At 38.2% G+C, this 16,271-nt stretch overlaps 2 non-coding genes across 2 annotated transcripts; both read right to left on the bottom strand.

Annotated features, from left to right (window-relative positions):
- Nucleotides 1-6,549: 6,549 nt before the first annotated feature.
- On the bottom strand, nucleotides 6,550-6,656 carry LOC122063207. The gene has a single exon (XR_006135258.1). It is a non-coding gene; the product is annotated as a small nucleolar RNA R71 (small nucleolar RNA).
- Nucleotides 6,657-15,492: 8,836 nt separating this feature from the next.
- On the bottom strand, nucleotides 15,493-15,599 carry LOC122063206. Its single transcript, XR_006135257.1, has one exon. It is a non-coding gene; the product is annotated as a small nucleolar RNA R71 (small nucleolar RNA).
- Between the last annotated feature and the right edge of the window lie 672 nt (nucleotides 15,600-16,271).

The raw sequence follows: 16,271 nt of genomic DNA, 5'->3' as shown, positions 1-16,271 counted from the left end.
GAACTCATAGGATAGGATCCTGAGAGGACAGTAGGTCAGTTCCCCCACATTGGAAATCATCAGAATGTCCACCAACTTGGCCATGTCAAAGGATATGTCGACCCCCTTCACCTTCATAGTGATCCTTATGTCCTTGGTACCATAGTTCATGCACCACAGGTTGTAATAGAAGTACCTCATAAGCTGTGGGTAGTACATCTAGTCCGGCTTCACTATGTGATACCACCCTATAGCATCAAAACGTTGACAGAGGTGGAACTGTAAAAAATCCCTTACACGTACATACTTGTTGGGGTCAACGTTCCGGTAGTCAAAAGTCACCCAACGGTCTTACTCCACCACAAACTAGAACCAGAAGTGATCATATTGCTTCTCTACAGGGAGAGCCCGTTGTTGTTGAGTGGTGGCATGACAGGGAAGAGCACGGCGTCCAGACATGATCACAGGGAACAAGTATTTGGGGTTTTGAGAAACCAACACCTAGGTTAGGAGAGAATGCCCAAATCAAAACAAAAATCTCAAAATCTAGGTTGAAGAGGAAGAGAAACTCACCTTGAACGTGTAGACGGCGGTAATCGGTCACAAAAACACATGCAAAAGTTGGGGAATGGCTGAGGTAACTCTCTTGATCATTTCCTCCTCTTCTCCACAAGTTAGAATAGGGTTTTGTGAAAGAAGAGTGAATCCCGACCCTATTTATCCCATGTTTCATTCCATCGGAAACAAGGTCACCGGAAACATTGGGCTGAATCTAGTGGCTATTTCTAGTGAACTTTTTTTGATAGAATTGGCTTCTGTTTAGTCCACCGGAAACAGGACTGATATTTTCGGTAGATTTCAATCTGTTTCTAGTGACTTTGTTACTATTTCTGGTGAATAGTAAAGGGGGGATTTGATTTTTATTTCCTTCCTTATTTAATTAATTGGATTCTAATTATGCGAATGCTCAATTACATGTTACCATGTGGGGCCCCTATGCATGTCTACCCCTAATATGCTACTTGTACATGCACGTGTGATTAATGAAGATTCCTCAATAAGAATCATGACGTGTAGGAACACTCAATCCCGATACAATGCGTCACTCCCGCTTCCCCTATGCGGAATCAAGGTAAACCATGCAATGCACCCGCAGCCCCACCAGTTCTCACGGCCCAAGATGTTGCCACCATAATGGGCAACATGATGCATGAAGTGAAAGAACGACAAGCCTAATTTATGGCTGGGATCAATGCCCGGATCCAAGATGCTATGAGAGCCCGAAATGCACCACCCACACCCCGTACTCCACCGGTACCAGCCCCAATACTTGTTGGCTTGGCCACCCTTCAAACATCTGTTGGAGTGCAAGGGCAAATTCAAGGGCAAGTGCAAGGGCAACTGTGCAAGGGAAAATGCAAGGGCAAGTGCAAGGGAAAATGCAAGGGCAAGTGTAAGGGCAAATGCAAGGACAAGTTCAATGGCAAGTGCAAGGACAAGCTCAGGTACATGTGGAAGGGTGGACCGACCTGACAAAGATGATTGAAAGTTTTCAAAGTCTAAGGGTCCCATACTTCTCTAATGTGGGCCAAGATCAATTGTTGTCATCAAGATGGATTAGAGGTATGGAGAAGGTCTTTAGGTTGATGGGCTACACTGATGAGCAAAAGATACTATGTGTGGGCTACCAATTACAAAATGAGGCTAATGCTTGGTGGAGGGCCACTGAGCCCATTCTGAGGGCAAGTAACTTGAGCCGCACTAGGGAGATTTCAAGGAAACCTTCTTTGGGAACTACTTCCCCAAAAGCTTTCAGGACAGGAGAGAGAGTGAGTTCTTGCACTTGGTGCAAGGGTTCCATTCTGTACTGGAATATCAGCAACGCTTTGAGGAGCTATTCTACTTTGCTCCTGAGCACATCCGAAGTGATCGGGCCAAGGCCAAGAAGTTTGAAAAATGATTGAGGCCAAGTATTAGTTCAACAATGGTTGGTTTAAAATTACAAACTTATGCTAATGTGGTACAAGTAGCCAAGTCAAATGAGGACTGGCACACAGATAACTTCATAGCACAGCAGGGAAAGGGAAAGAAACCCATAAAGTCGACTGATTCTAAGGGAGCAAGCAAGCAAGCAAGCTTTCTAGAGGCCCTTATATCAACCCAACTCCAATTCAGTTTAGAAGGTTGGATGTGAGCCAGGTCTCCCAATTATCTCAATCCAGTGGTGGATCTTAGTCCATGGGTTCTAACCCTCGATGCTTTCATTATGACCAACCTGGTCACCTAGCCTGGACATGCCCCCACCATCGACCGGGGCGATGCACTCTACACCTTGCCTCCCAGACCTCAGTAGACCTACCTAGCAAGCAAATCGGTGCAGGCCCAATAGGGCAACAGACCATGAGGAAGAGTGTTTGCTATTACAGCAGATGATGCAGAAGCTACACCAAGTGTTGTGACATGTACCCTATTGATTGCATTATTGCCTGCATATGTGTTATTTGATTCAGGAGCCTCTCATTCATTTGTGTCGCCAACATTTGCGAGAAGGATGGGGATTCCACCCAAAAGCTTGACTCAGTGTTTGGCCATTAGCACACCCATAGGTAGTGTGGTGGGTTTGAACTATGTATATAAACTATGCCCGATAATTGTAAATGGACATGATTTAAATGCACACTTGATCGAGTTGGACATGACCGACTTCGATGTGATTTTAGGGATGGACTGGTTTTTCACTTATAGAGCCAATGTGCTATGTGCAGAGAAGGTTATTATATCGGCACTCCAGATGAAAAAGCTACTGGATCAAGGATGTCAAGGCTACTTAGCATCTGTGATGGATACTAAGGTAGAGATCAAGCCATTGACCGAATTGGATGTGGTAAGGGAATTTCCTGATATATTTCTAGATGATTTGACGAGATTATCCCTGGATCGAGAAACAGAGTTTGTGATAGACTTACTCCTAGGGTCGGCACCCATGTCAAAAGCCACTTATAGCATGGCCCCCATAGAATTAAAGGAATTACAAGTACAACTTTAGGATCTTTTGAAGAAGGGATTCAATAGACCTAGTGTGTCTCTGTGGGGAGCACCGGTATTGTTCGTCAAGAAGGACGGAAGTATGAGATTGTGCATTGATTACCGAGAGCTTTATAAGTTAACAATCAAGAACCGGTATCCCTTGCCAAGAATTAATGATCTATTTGATCAGATGCAGGGTGCTAAGGTATTTTCCAAGATTGACCTAAGATTGGGCTATCAACAAATTAGGATCAAGGATAGTGATGTCAGCAAGACAGCTTTCAGATCACGGTATGGACATTTCGAGTTCCTGGTGATGCCATTTGGGTTAACCATTGCACCAGCTACATTCATGGATTTGATGAACCAGGTATTCCAGGATGTCTTAGAAACGTTTGTGATCGTATTCATAAATGACATCTTGGCGTATTCCAAAGGTGCATAAGAGCATGCTGTTCACTTAATACTGGTATTGTAATGTCCGAGAGAGAAGCAACTCTATGCCAAATTCAACAAGTGTGAGTTCTGGCTTTCACAAGTGGCATTCCTAGGCCGCATTGTCTCAGATAAGTATATAGAGGTTGACCCAGGAAAGGTAAAAGCAGTTTTAGTGTGAGACACTCCCAAGAATGTGGTAGATATTCGTAGTTTTCTGGGATTAACTTAATACTATAAGAGGTTTATTGTGAACTTTGTTTGCATTTCTACACTAATGACCCGACTCACATGAAAGGGTGTGAAATTTGAGTGGTCACATGCTTGTGAGAAGAGCTGATGAGCACATTTATATGTGAAATCTAGGATAGTAAAACATGTATTTTACATATTTAGAATGGAGCTACCTTGGGTTTTACTCTATTTTTACAGGTTTTATATTTTCAAGGCTTTAAGGACTATCAGGTACTATATCTTCAATTTTACACGTAAAGAGGTCCTATTTATTTTCATGGTAGCGAAGAGGATAAAATTTTGAGCAATATGGACGTGTTCAATTGCAAGTACACATTCGTTTGGCCACCCATAGAAGTGATTATTCTTTTTGGGTCAGAAAAAGAATAATGGATCAGAACTGAACCGAGATGTAGAACCAGCCCGTGTGCAGTTGTCCCAGAGGTACAAGGAATATTCTAAATACCAACAAGGATCAATGGACCACATCCTTAAGAGATTGAAGATTCGTTTTTAGTAACAAAAACTACCTAGCGTAATTGGTGAGTTGTGGTGTGCAAAATCCCTTGCTTATTAGTAGGTCTCAAGTTCGAACATCTTAGCTACCATTTTGTTGAGGTTTTTTTTAAAAGATTTTCTCTCTCCTACTCATCACTCAAAGGAGGTCGGCCAAAGGGTTTCTTACGCAAGGGGAGAGAGAAATAAAGAAATAAAGAGAAAAATAGAAAAAAAGGGAGATAAAATAGGAAAGGAAAAAAAAAGGGAAAAAATAATTTAAAAAAATCATCCAAGATGCTGCCCACATTTGAAGAAGAGAGAGAAAAAAATAAAAAAGAAAAAAAGAAAAAAGGAAGAAAAATCGTTGGAGATTCCCTACTTCCTACAATTCTCTATCTTCTCTCTCCTCCACCTCATCAACAAGATAAAAAAAATCTTTTTTTTAGAAGCTAAAATTGTTGGCTTCCCTCCCCCATTTTCTATATAATAGAATTAACACAAGGGATGGAGGCACTTTATTCTTCTTCAAGGGTTTTTTTTTTTAGTCGCTCTATCTCTTTCTCTAGTTTTCTCTTTCTCTAGCTCTAGTTCTAGGTTTATGCTTTAAAAACTTTTGTAAGTTCTTTTTATTCAATTAATGCAAGCACTTTTGTTTTTGATTCAGTCTTTTATTTTTATTGTTTAAGCAGTTGAAGTTGTAATTTTCAAGTTCTAGGTGACGAGAACAAGCTATGAAGCATGTCTTTCAAGTTCAATTTATTTTTTTCTTCAGATTTGTTTTCTCTAGTACTGAAAATTTCAGATTTGGTTTATTCCAGATCTGGCTTTTAGTATTGATAGTATCTCAAATTGATCAAGTTTTCAGTTCAAGGGTTGAAGTTCAAGTAAGTAGGCTCCTTCAGTAGTCTTCTCTCCCCCCTCTCATTCTCTCTTCTGACTACCCATTCTTTCTTAATTTAGGATTTTAATTTAGTCATTATATTATTGCTATCATTTTCTCCCAAGGTTCATGGCTAGTGTATGTATTGGTTTTGCCCCTCCTAGCCATAGAACCATCAATTTATTGTTTTTATTTTAATTGTCTCCCTTTCCCTAAAGCCAAGTAGAGTAACCCTTGTAAGAGTGACTCTCTAGTCAAGTAAGGGAGCTCATATTATGATGCATCACTCGGGCTAAGTAGAAAAACCTACTTGTGAGTCTCTCACTAGCTTTATCCCCTTTCTTTTACTTTAATTTTATTTCAGTATTTTTTTTCCTTTATTATCTTTTTTTAATTGCGTGGGTTGTTTATTTTCAGTTATTTATTTATTTAATTTTAATTGCGTGGCTTGCGTCTTTAAATTCTTAGATGACAAATGGTTCGAACGTTATTTTAGATACATATGTTTAGGACAGTAATTAGAATTAGATAACAACCATTAATCAGTTCACTTTGGCATTATTAAAAGAAAAAAAATAAAGTGATTGCTCTCCTCATGTTCGACCCGTAGCTACACTGATCCGTACGCTTGCGGTTATATTTTAAAATCTCAAACAAGTTTTTGGTGCCATTGCTGGGGAGACAGTTACATGTTATTTTTTGATTTCTTTTGGTAAATCGGAGTGCTTTGTTTGCTTTGTTTTGTTTTTCCTTTTCTTTTATTGAATTCCTGAGAAGAACAACTTGTAATAATAATTGTATCGATGGAGGTCGCCATGTCTCATAGTATGATAAAGACAGGTTTTGCCCCGTAGCAGTACCTCAGGAATTGACCTATGCAACCCCGAATACGGGCTGATAAGCTCCCAAAAATCCAAAAAAAATCAAAAAAATAAAAAAAAAAATCAAAAGGTTTTGCTATCCATTCTTTTGTGCTTGTCTTACTCTAGTTGTGGGTAGTTTTCTGTTGCATGAGTGTTAAGTGGGTACGTAACACTAAGAATCGGTTAGAAATGAGAGATCCAATAAGTAGGAACCCTATACGTTTTCTCTCTTTAAAACCTTTCAATATGGGAGACCAACATCAAAACCCTTCAACTAAATCTCTAGAAGATAGGTTCTACCCTATTAGACCAGCCCAACCTTCCTGCATAGTTCTACCATAAGCCCAGGGTAATAAATTTGAACTCAAATCTCAATACATCACTATATTGCCCCACTTCCATGGATTGACCTCTGAGGATGCATACCTATTTCTAAGGGAATTTAAAGAGGTATGTGTTCTAATTAAGATCCAACAACTTTCTAATGATGCTGTTAAGCTTAGGTTTATCACTTTTGTATTAAAAGACCAAGCTAAGAAGTGGTTGTATGGGTTACCCACAAATTCCATAACCTTGTGGGAACAGTTCACAGTTGTCTTCCTTAAGAAGTTTTTCCCAACTCATAAGACCAATAAGCTTAGAAGTGATATCCTTCAGTTTAGGCAAAAGCCTAGTGAGTCCTTTTCCAAACTTATGGAGAGATTTAAGGATCTACTCCAAGAATGCCCTCACCATGGCCTAGACTTATGACATTTATGTCAAATAATTTATGAAGGCATTGATTACCCAACTAAACAAATGATAGAGTCTATGTGCCTTGAGGGATTCACAACCTTTACAGATGAAGGAAAGGCATGGGAATTCTTACTTGACTTAGCTGACAAAACCCGTGAGTGGAAATCAACCCAAGAGAGTGAAAGAACCATAGGAGAAAAAGGATATTTTGTGGATGGGATAGTAGCCAAGGAAGCCCATTTGGATAGCCTAATCAAGAGAATTGAGGCTATTGTTCCTAGAGAGCCATCATCAGTCAATTTGGTTAAGATTTGTGCTTGGTGCCAGTCCCCTGGATATATCATAGAAGAATGCCCCAACACCTCTGCGGCCACTTCTAATGATAGTGTTAATGCCTTATTCCAGAATAATCCATATAGTAACACCTACAATCCAGGATGGAGAAATCACCCAAATTTCTCTTGGAATCAGGGCAACCAAGCAGGGCCTTCCAATCTACATAATCAAGGTCAACCTGGACTCCAAAGGCCTCCCTTTGCATAACATATTTTTCCCAAAATACTTTTCTTAGGTCAAATGTAGGACCTCAGGCTAGTTTTCCTAGGGCCCCTCTCCTATCATCTTATCAGTAACCCCCTGGGTTTACCAACACTTGAGAGGTAAGTAGAATAAGCGACTTAAAAAAAATATGGCCCTCCTCATGACAAGCCATCAAAATCTTACGAGAGAACTCACTCAAGTTGTCTCAATTATGTGTGAGAGGGAGAAAGGAACTTTACCCAGTCAACCAGAGCCTAACCCTAGGCATCATCTGCTTGTTAGTTCACAAACACCAACTAATGCACCACTGAATATAGTACAAGGTCAGACCCAAAAAAGGCCCTCTAACCAATGTAATGTTGTTTATGTCCTTAGGAGTGGTAGAGAGTACCAACAGAGCGTTCCTAAATCTTTCCCATTTATTACTCCTGTTAACTCTCCTTCAGTTGAGGATACAAGTGTGCCTCTTGTTCTAGGTTTTTCTGATGAACCTAAAGATTCTTCTAAAACTAAAGATGATTTGGTTGGAAAAAAAAATGATTCTTTTGAAAAAGGAAAAATACCTAACAGTCCTTATATTCCTCCTGTCCCATTTCCTGATCGCTTGATAATCAAAAAGAAGATTGCTTCCATGGATAAAATTTTAGAAGTCCTTAAAAAGGTAGAAGTGAACATCCCTCTTTCGGATGCTATATCCCAGATCCCCACCTATGCAAAGGTACTGAAAGATTTGTGTACTCACAAACGTATCATTAGTGTGCCCAAAAAGGCGTTCTTGACAGGTAACATTAGTTCCATAAGTACTCAGCTAATAGCAGCCAAGTATAAGGATCCAGGGAGCCCTACCATATCTTGTGTCATAGGCAACACCTACATTGAGCATGTCTTACTTGACCTTAGCACAAGTGTGAATCTTTTACCTTACCATGTGTACAAACAACTTGGATTGGGAGAATTGAAAGGCACTGGAACTATTCTTCAGTTGGTAGATAGGTCTGCTAAGATTCCTAAAGGGATGGATGAGGATGTCTTACTAAAGGTGGGTGAATTTATTTTTCCTGTTGATTTTATTGTGTTAGATACCAAGCCCTTCTCAACCAAGAATGAGATCCCAATAATTTTAGGAAGACTATTCTTGGCTACTAGTAATGCATTTATCAACTGTCGGAATGGTTTTCTAAATTTATCTTTTGGTAACCAAACTGTTGAGTTTAACATGTTTAGGATAGGCAAGCAACCACATATGAAAGAAGAGATCAATATGCTTGAGGATTTTTTAGATATTTCTGATGATTTAGTTACCAACTTTGATATTGATTTTGATTCAGAATTCTAAGAGTGTATGGATGAGTTAGATGATGATAGTGAAAATTTATTTTCTGAAGTCTTGAGTCTTCACACACCTATGGAGCCCTTAGGACTCCTTTCCAATTCCATTCCCAAACCTTCCACAGTTGAGCCCCCTAAGCTAGATCTTAAGGAGTTGCCATCTAATTTGAGGTATGCTTTCCTAGGTCCTGACCAGACTCTTCCTGTAATAATTTTTTTCAAATTTGACTTCTAGCCAGGAAGAGGAGTTACTTAAAGTGTTAAAAGATAATAAAAAAGCCCTAGGTTGGACCATGACTGATATCAAGGGTATAAGCCCTTCTATTGTGCAACATCATATATATCTTATGGAGGATTCCAAACCATCCACGGAACCCCAAAGAAGAGCTAACCCAGTGATGATGGAAGCTATTAAGAAAGAGATCCTATAGTGCTTGGATCATGGAATAATTTATCCTATTACTGATAGCCAATGGCTAAGCCCAATTACGTAGTGCCTAAGAAGTCTGGTGTGACTGTAGTTCCTAATGCCAATAATGAACTAATTCCACCCAGTGTCCAATCAGGGTGGAGAGTGTGTATAGACTACAGAAAACTTAATGTGGCAACCTAGAAGGACCACTTTCCATTTTCATTCGTTGACCAGATGTTAGAGAGGTTAGCTGGACATGAATACTATTATTTTCTTGATGAATATTCTGGCTATAACCAGATCTCAATTGCTTTAGAGGACCAATATAAGACCACTTTTACATGCCTATATGGAACATTTGCTTATAAATGTATGCCCTTTGGGCTTTGCAATGCCCCTGCTACGTTTCAACGATGCATGATGAGCATCTTTTCTGACATGGTCAAAAAATTCTTAGAAGTATTTATGGATGACTTTTCAATTCATGGGAAACCCTAATCTGAATGTCTTCATCATCTTTTCCTAGTTTTGAAAAGGTGCATATCTAAGAATTTGATTTTGAATTGGGAGAATTGCCATTTCATGGTTAAATCTAGTATTGTTTTAGGCCATGTAATATCCAAGGAGGGAATTAAGGTAGATAGAGCCAAAGTGGATTTAATTGATAATTTACCACCTCCTCAATCTTTTAAGGACGTCCAGTCTTTTCTAGAGTATACAGTCTTCTACAGAAGGTTTATTAAGAACTCTAGTCAGTTAGCCCGACCTCTCACTTCATTACTTGCCAAAGATCAAACTTTCGAGTTTTCTAAAGAGTGCGTAAAATCCTTTAAACAACTTAAGAAGGAGTTGACCGATGCACCCATTGTTCAACCACCTGTTTGGACTGAACCTTTTGAACTGATGTGTGATGCTTCGGATTTTATCATAGGAGCGATTTTGGGTCAATGAATTAATAAGTTGCCCATTGTCATTTACTATGCTACTAGGACCTTAAATGATACACAACTCAATTATACAACCACTGAAAAAGAATTTTTAACGGTTGTGTTTGTATTAGAAAAGTTTCGGTCTTACTTAGTTGGTTCACATGTAGTGGTGTATACTGATCATTCTACTCTCAGATACTTAGTTCAGAAGAAGGATGCCAAAGCCTGTCTCATTAGGTGGGTTTTACTTTTGCAAGATTTTGATTTAGAAATTAGGGATAAAAAAGGAGTTGAAAACCTAGTTGCAAACCATTTATCCCGGCTTCTCAATTCCTTGACTGTCGATTCTCCAGTCAACGAGAACTTTTTAGATGTACAGTTATTTACAATGTCCAGTGAACCATGGTTTGTTGACATTGTCAATTACTTAGTTTCAGATGTGACTCCGGATCACTGGTCCACCCAAGATAAGTATAGGTTTCATTCCAAAGTTAAGCACTTTTCTGGGATGATCCTTATTTGTTTAAGATATGTCTGGCTCAAATTATACAATGGTGTGTTCCTGATCATGAGCAACATTCGATTATCTCTTTTTGTCATGATCATGCATGTGTTGGATACTTTGGACCTAAGAAGACTGCCGCAAAGGTTCTCCAATGCAGATTTTATTGGCCTACACTTTTTAGAGATGATTTTAATTTTTACAAGGCTTGTCCCACCTGCCAGTCTTTTGGCCATATCAATAAGAGGAATATGATGCCCTCAACCCTATTTTGGTAGTTGAGATCTTTGATGTATGGGGCATCGATTTCATAAGACCATTCCCTAATTCTTTTGAAAATTTGTACATACTTTTAGCCTTTGATTATGTTTCTAAATGGATAGAGGCCATACCTTGTAAAACTAATGACCACAAAGTGGTGGTCCAGTTTCTAAAAGAGAAAATTTTTTCCCACTTCGGTACACCACGTGCAATAATTAGTGATAGGGGTACTCATTTTTGTAATCGGAATTTTGAGGCACTAATGAAAAAATATGGGATCACCCATAAGTTATCTACCCCTTATCACCCTCAAACTAGTGGCTGAGTGGAGGTGTTTAATAGGCAGATTAAACAAATCTTAGAGAAAACTATTAATCCCAACCATAAGGATTGGTCCCTTAGGCTCATTGATGCATTGTGTGCCCATCGAACTGCATTCAAGACTAACCTTGGCTAGTTTCCCTACCATTTGGTGTATGGGAAAGCCTGTCACTTACCAGTTGAGTTGGAGCATAAGGCTTTTTGGGCCATCAAGAAGCTCAACTTTGATTTGTCTGATGCGGGAATTCATCGTAGGCTCCAACTATCTGAGTTGGAGGAACTTAGGAATGAAGCCTATGAAAGTTCTAGAATTTACAAGGAAAATATCAAAGGTTTCCATGATAAGCACATTCTGCGCAAATCTTTTACAATTGGTGATAAGGTCTTATTATACAACTCTTGATTGCATCTTTTCCCTGGTAAGCTTAGATCCCAATGGGATGGCCCGTTTATTGTCCATAATGTATATCCTTATGGGGCTGTGGAGATTTTGAATCTAGGAACAAGGGTAATTCTGAAGGTTAATGGTCAGTGTTTAAAACCATTCCTCGAGTTTCTAACTATTGGTAGTGAAGAGGTCATGGATCTCCATGAACCTCTTTACACTGATGATTAACTTTTAATCAGGTATGACCCCCTTGCATTGTCTTGGTTTTTAATTCTTTCCATGCATTGAGGACATTGCATGACTTAAGTGTGGGGGAGGGAAACCAGTTTTTGCTTTTTCTACTTTGTTTTATTTGTTTTTCTTTTTGTTTTTTTTAGCTTGCTAAAGGATGAAGTCCTACTTTGGCTTTTGGCTAATGATCATACCATTCGGTTGCTTGATGTATGAAAATAAAATTTTTGACTAAGGTACCCATTTTAAACGTATAAAAAACCTGTTGAGAAGAAAGAAACTATCCTTTGTCTTGAGATGAGACTTTCTTTTGAAAAATAAGAGATTCGTGTTTTATGGTGTTGGACCAGATGTAAGTCTGTGGGTTCCTTGTACTTTTGATTTGGAGTTGAGACCTTCTTTTTAATTTAGCATGAGTTGATATATGTACAATTTTAAATAAAATGTGAAATATGGTATAAGGAAGAATAAGAGTTAATTCCCTTCGAACTAGACAGGGCATTGCGCATCAAGAAGCGTGGTGTCTTGATCAAAATTCCTAGGAAGGAAACTTCTGAAAGAACTCTAGCATCATTGTTTTTGTGGGCATATGCAAAAAGCGAAGTTGCATAGTAACTTGGGTGTCTGGTGTTTACTCCAGCATGTCATTCAGGCCAAAAGTAGTGGAGTAAAATAGAGTTTATTAAGCGAAAAAAGGAGAAAAAAATGTGCAAATGTCATTAATGCTTGGTAATATGTTTTGGTCAAAAACATTCCAACGCCTTAGTCTTTGGTTCCCTATTTATTCACAAGTGGTTTTGCCTTAAGATAAGGATGTTTTGAAAGAGACGAGGTGAGTTCCAAATTAAGAAATATGCTAGTGCCTGGAATTGATAAAGGGTAATAAAAGTTCAAGTGTGGGGATCCCTTGTAAGAAAAATTATCTTTACTCTGGATCGGTATGGGCCTTACCTTTAGCCAAGGTTGGGATTTATTTATTCTGAATTTTGGGTGTATATTCACTGCAAACACCCACGAGACACAACTCGTCCACTAGGGGTTACGTAGGGGTTTAAAGGCTTGTTTCACATGCTAAGTGTAACCGTGATTCCAACGAAAGTGAGTTTGGTTTTTTGTTTTTAATCTTTTTCTTTTTATTTTTCTCGAGGACTAGCAAAGTCTAAGTGTAGGGGAATTCTGATGAGCACATTTATGTGTGAAATCTAGGGTAGCAAAACATGCATTTTACATATTTAGAATGGAGCTACCTTGGGTTTTACTCTATTTTTGCAGCTTTTATATTTTCAAGGCTTTAAGGACTATCGAGCGTTATATCTTTAATTTTACACATAAAGAGGTCCTATTTCTTTTTATGGTTGCGAAAAAGACAAAATTTTGAACAAGATGGATGTGTTCAATTGCAAGTACACATTCGTTTGGTCACCCGTACAAGTGATTATTCTTTTCGGGTCAGAAAAAGAATAATAGATCAGAACTGAACCGAGATGTAGAACCAGCCCGTTTATAGTTGTCCCAGAGGTACAAGGAATATTTTAAATACTAACAAGGATCGATGGACCACATCCTTAAGTGATGGAAGCTTCGTTTTTAGTAACAACAACTACCTAGTGTAATTGGTGAGTTGTGGTGTGCAAAATCCCTTGCTTATTAGGAGGTCTCAAGTTCGAACCTCTTAGCTTTCATTTTGTTGATGTGTTTTTTAGAAGATTTTCTCTCTCCTACTCATCACTCAAAGGAGGTCGGCCAAAGGGTTTCTTACACAAGAGGAGAGAAAAATAGAAAAAAAGGGAGATAAAATAGGAAAGGAAAAAAAAAAGGAAAAAATAATTTAAAAAAATTGTCCAAGATGCTGCCCACGTTTGATGAAGAGAAAAAAAAATAAAAAAAAAGAAGGAAAAAGGAAGCAAAATCGTTGGAGATTCTCTACTTCCTACAATTCTCTATCTTCTCTCTCCTCCACCTCATCAACAAGATAAAAAAAAAAATCTTTTTTTTAGAAGCTAAAATTGTTAGCTTCCCTCCCCCATTCTCTATATAATAGAATTAACACAAGGGAAGGAGGCACTTCATTCTTCTTCTAGGGTTTTTTTTTTTTTAGTTGCTCTATCTCTTTCTCTAGCTCTAGTTCTAGGTTTATGCTTTAAACACTTTTGTAAGTTCTTTTTATTCAATTAATGCAACCACTTTTTCTTTTGATTCAGTCTTTTATTTTTATTGTTTAAGCAATTGAAGTTGTAATTTTCAAGTTCTAGTTCTAGGCTTAGTTCTAGGTGACAAGAACAAGCTACGAAGCATGTCTTTCAAGCTCAATTTATTTTTTTATTCAGATTTGTTTTCTCTAGTACTGGAAATTTCAGATTTGGTTTATTCCAAATCTGGATTTTAGTACTAGTAGTATCTCAAATCGATCAAGTTTTCAGTTCAAGGGTTGAAGTTCAAGTAAGTAGACTCCTTCGGTAGTCTTCTCTCCCCCCTCTCATTCCCTCTTCTGACTACCATTTCTTTCTTAATTTAGGATTTTAATTTTAGTCGTTACATTATTGCTATCCCTTTCCCCCAAGGTTCATGGCTAGTGTATGTGTTGGCTTTGCCCCTCCTAGCCATAGAACCATCAATTTATTGCTTTTATTTTAATTGTCTCCCTTTCCCTAAAGCCAAGTATAGTAACCCTTGTAAGAGTGACTCTCTGGTCAAGTAGAGGAGCTCATATTATGATGCATCCCTTGGGCTAAGTAGAAAAACCTACTTGTGAGTCTCTCTCTAGCTTTATCCCCTTTATTTACTTTATTTTTATTTCAGCATTTCTTCCTTTATTGTTTTATTTTAATTACGTGGGTTGTTTATTTTCAGTTATTTATTTATTTAATTTTAATTGCGTGGCTTGCGTCTTTAAATTCTTAGATTTCGAATGGTTAAGACGTTATTTTAGATACATATGTTTAGGACGGTAATTAGAATTAAATCACAACTATTAATCAATTCACTTTCGTATTATTAAAAGAAAAAAAAAATAAAGTGGTTGCTCTCCCTGTGTTCGACCCATAGCTACACTAATCCATACGCTAGCGGTTACATTTTAAAATCACAAATAAGTTTTTGGAGCTGTTGCCGGGGTGATAGTTCCATGTTATTTTTTGCTTTCCTTTGCTAAATCAGAGTGCTTTGTTTGCTTTGTTTTGTTTTTCCTTTTCTTTTATCGAATTCCTGAGAAGAACAACCTATAATAATAGTTGTATCGGTGGAGGTCACCATGCCTCATAGTATGATAAAGACAGTTTTCGCCTCATAGCAGTACCTCAGGAATTGACCTGAGCAACCCCAGATACCTGTCGGTAAGCTCCCAAAAATCCAAAAAAAAAAAATAATAAAAAAAAAATCAAAAGGTTTTGCTATCCATTCTTTTGTGCTTGTCATACTCTAGTTGTGGGTAGTTTTCTATTGCATGAATGTAAGGTGGGTACGTAATACTAAGAATCGGTTAGAAAGAAGAGATCCAACAAGTAGTGACCCTATACGTTTGCTCTCTTTAAAACCTTTCAATATGGGAGACCAACATCAAAACCCTTCACCTAAATCTCTAAAAGATAGGTTCTACCCTACTAGAATAGCCCAACCTTCCTGCATAGTTCTACCATAAGCCCAAGGCAATAATTTTGAACTCAAATCTCAACACATCACTATGTTGCCCCACTTCCATGGGTTGATCTCTGAGGATGCATACCTATTTCTAAGGGAATTTGAAGAGGTATGTGTTCTAATTAAGATCCAACAACTTTCTGATGATGTTGTTAAACTTAGGTTTATCACTTTTGCATTAAAATACCAAGCGAAGATGTGGTTGTATGGGTTACCCACAAATTCCATAACCTCATGGAAACAGTTCACAGTTGTCTTCCTTAAGAAGTTTTTCCCAACTCATAAGACTAATAAGCTTAGAAGTGATATCCTTCAGTTTAGGCAAAAGCCTAGTGAGTCATTTTCCAAATATATGGAGAGATTCAAGGATCTACTCCAAGAATGCCCTCACCATGGCCTAGACTTATGACATTTATATCAAATAATTTATGAAGGTATTGATTACCCAACTAAACAAATGATAGAGTCTATGTGCCCTGAGGGATTCACATCCTTTACAGATGAAGAAAAGGCATGGGAATTCTTACTTGACTTAGCTGACAAAACCATTGAGTGGAAATCAACCCAAGAGAGTGAAAGAACCATTAGAGAAAAAAGATATTTGTGGATGGGATAGCAGCCAAGGAAGCCCATTTGGATAACCTAATCAAGAGAATTGAGGCTATTGTTCCTAGAGAGTCATCATCAGTCAATTTGGTTAAGATTTGTGCTTGGTGCCAGTCCCTTGGATATGTCATAGAAGAATTCCCCAATAACTCTGGGGGCACTTCTAATGATAGTGTTAATCCTTTGTACCAGAATAATCCATATAGTAACACCTATAATCCAGGATGGAGAAATCACCCAAATTTCTCTTGGAATCAGGGCAACCAAGTACGGCCTTCCAGTTTCCATAATTAAGGTCAACTTGGACTCCAAAGGCCTCCCTTTGCACAATAATATTTTTCCCAAAATATTTTTGTTTCCATAATTAAGGTCAACCTGGACTCCAAAGGCCTCCCTTTGCACAATAATATTTTTCCTAGGTCAAATGTAGGACCTCAGGCTAGTTTTCCTAGGGCCTCTCTCCTA

Source organism: Macadamia integrifolia, unplaced genomic scaffold (genome assembly GCF_013358625.1).
Source record: "Macadamia integrifolia cultivar HAES 741 unplaced genomic scaffold, SCU_Mint_v3 scaffold125, whole genome shotgun sequence".
NCBI classification, from domain to species: Eukaryota; Viridiplantae; Streptophyta; class Magnoliopsida; order Proteales; family Proteaceae; genus Macadamia; species Macadamia integrifolia.
Note: the sequence above shows the minus strand (reverse complement) of the source record. Positions and strands in the feature narration are given on the sequence as shown.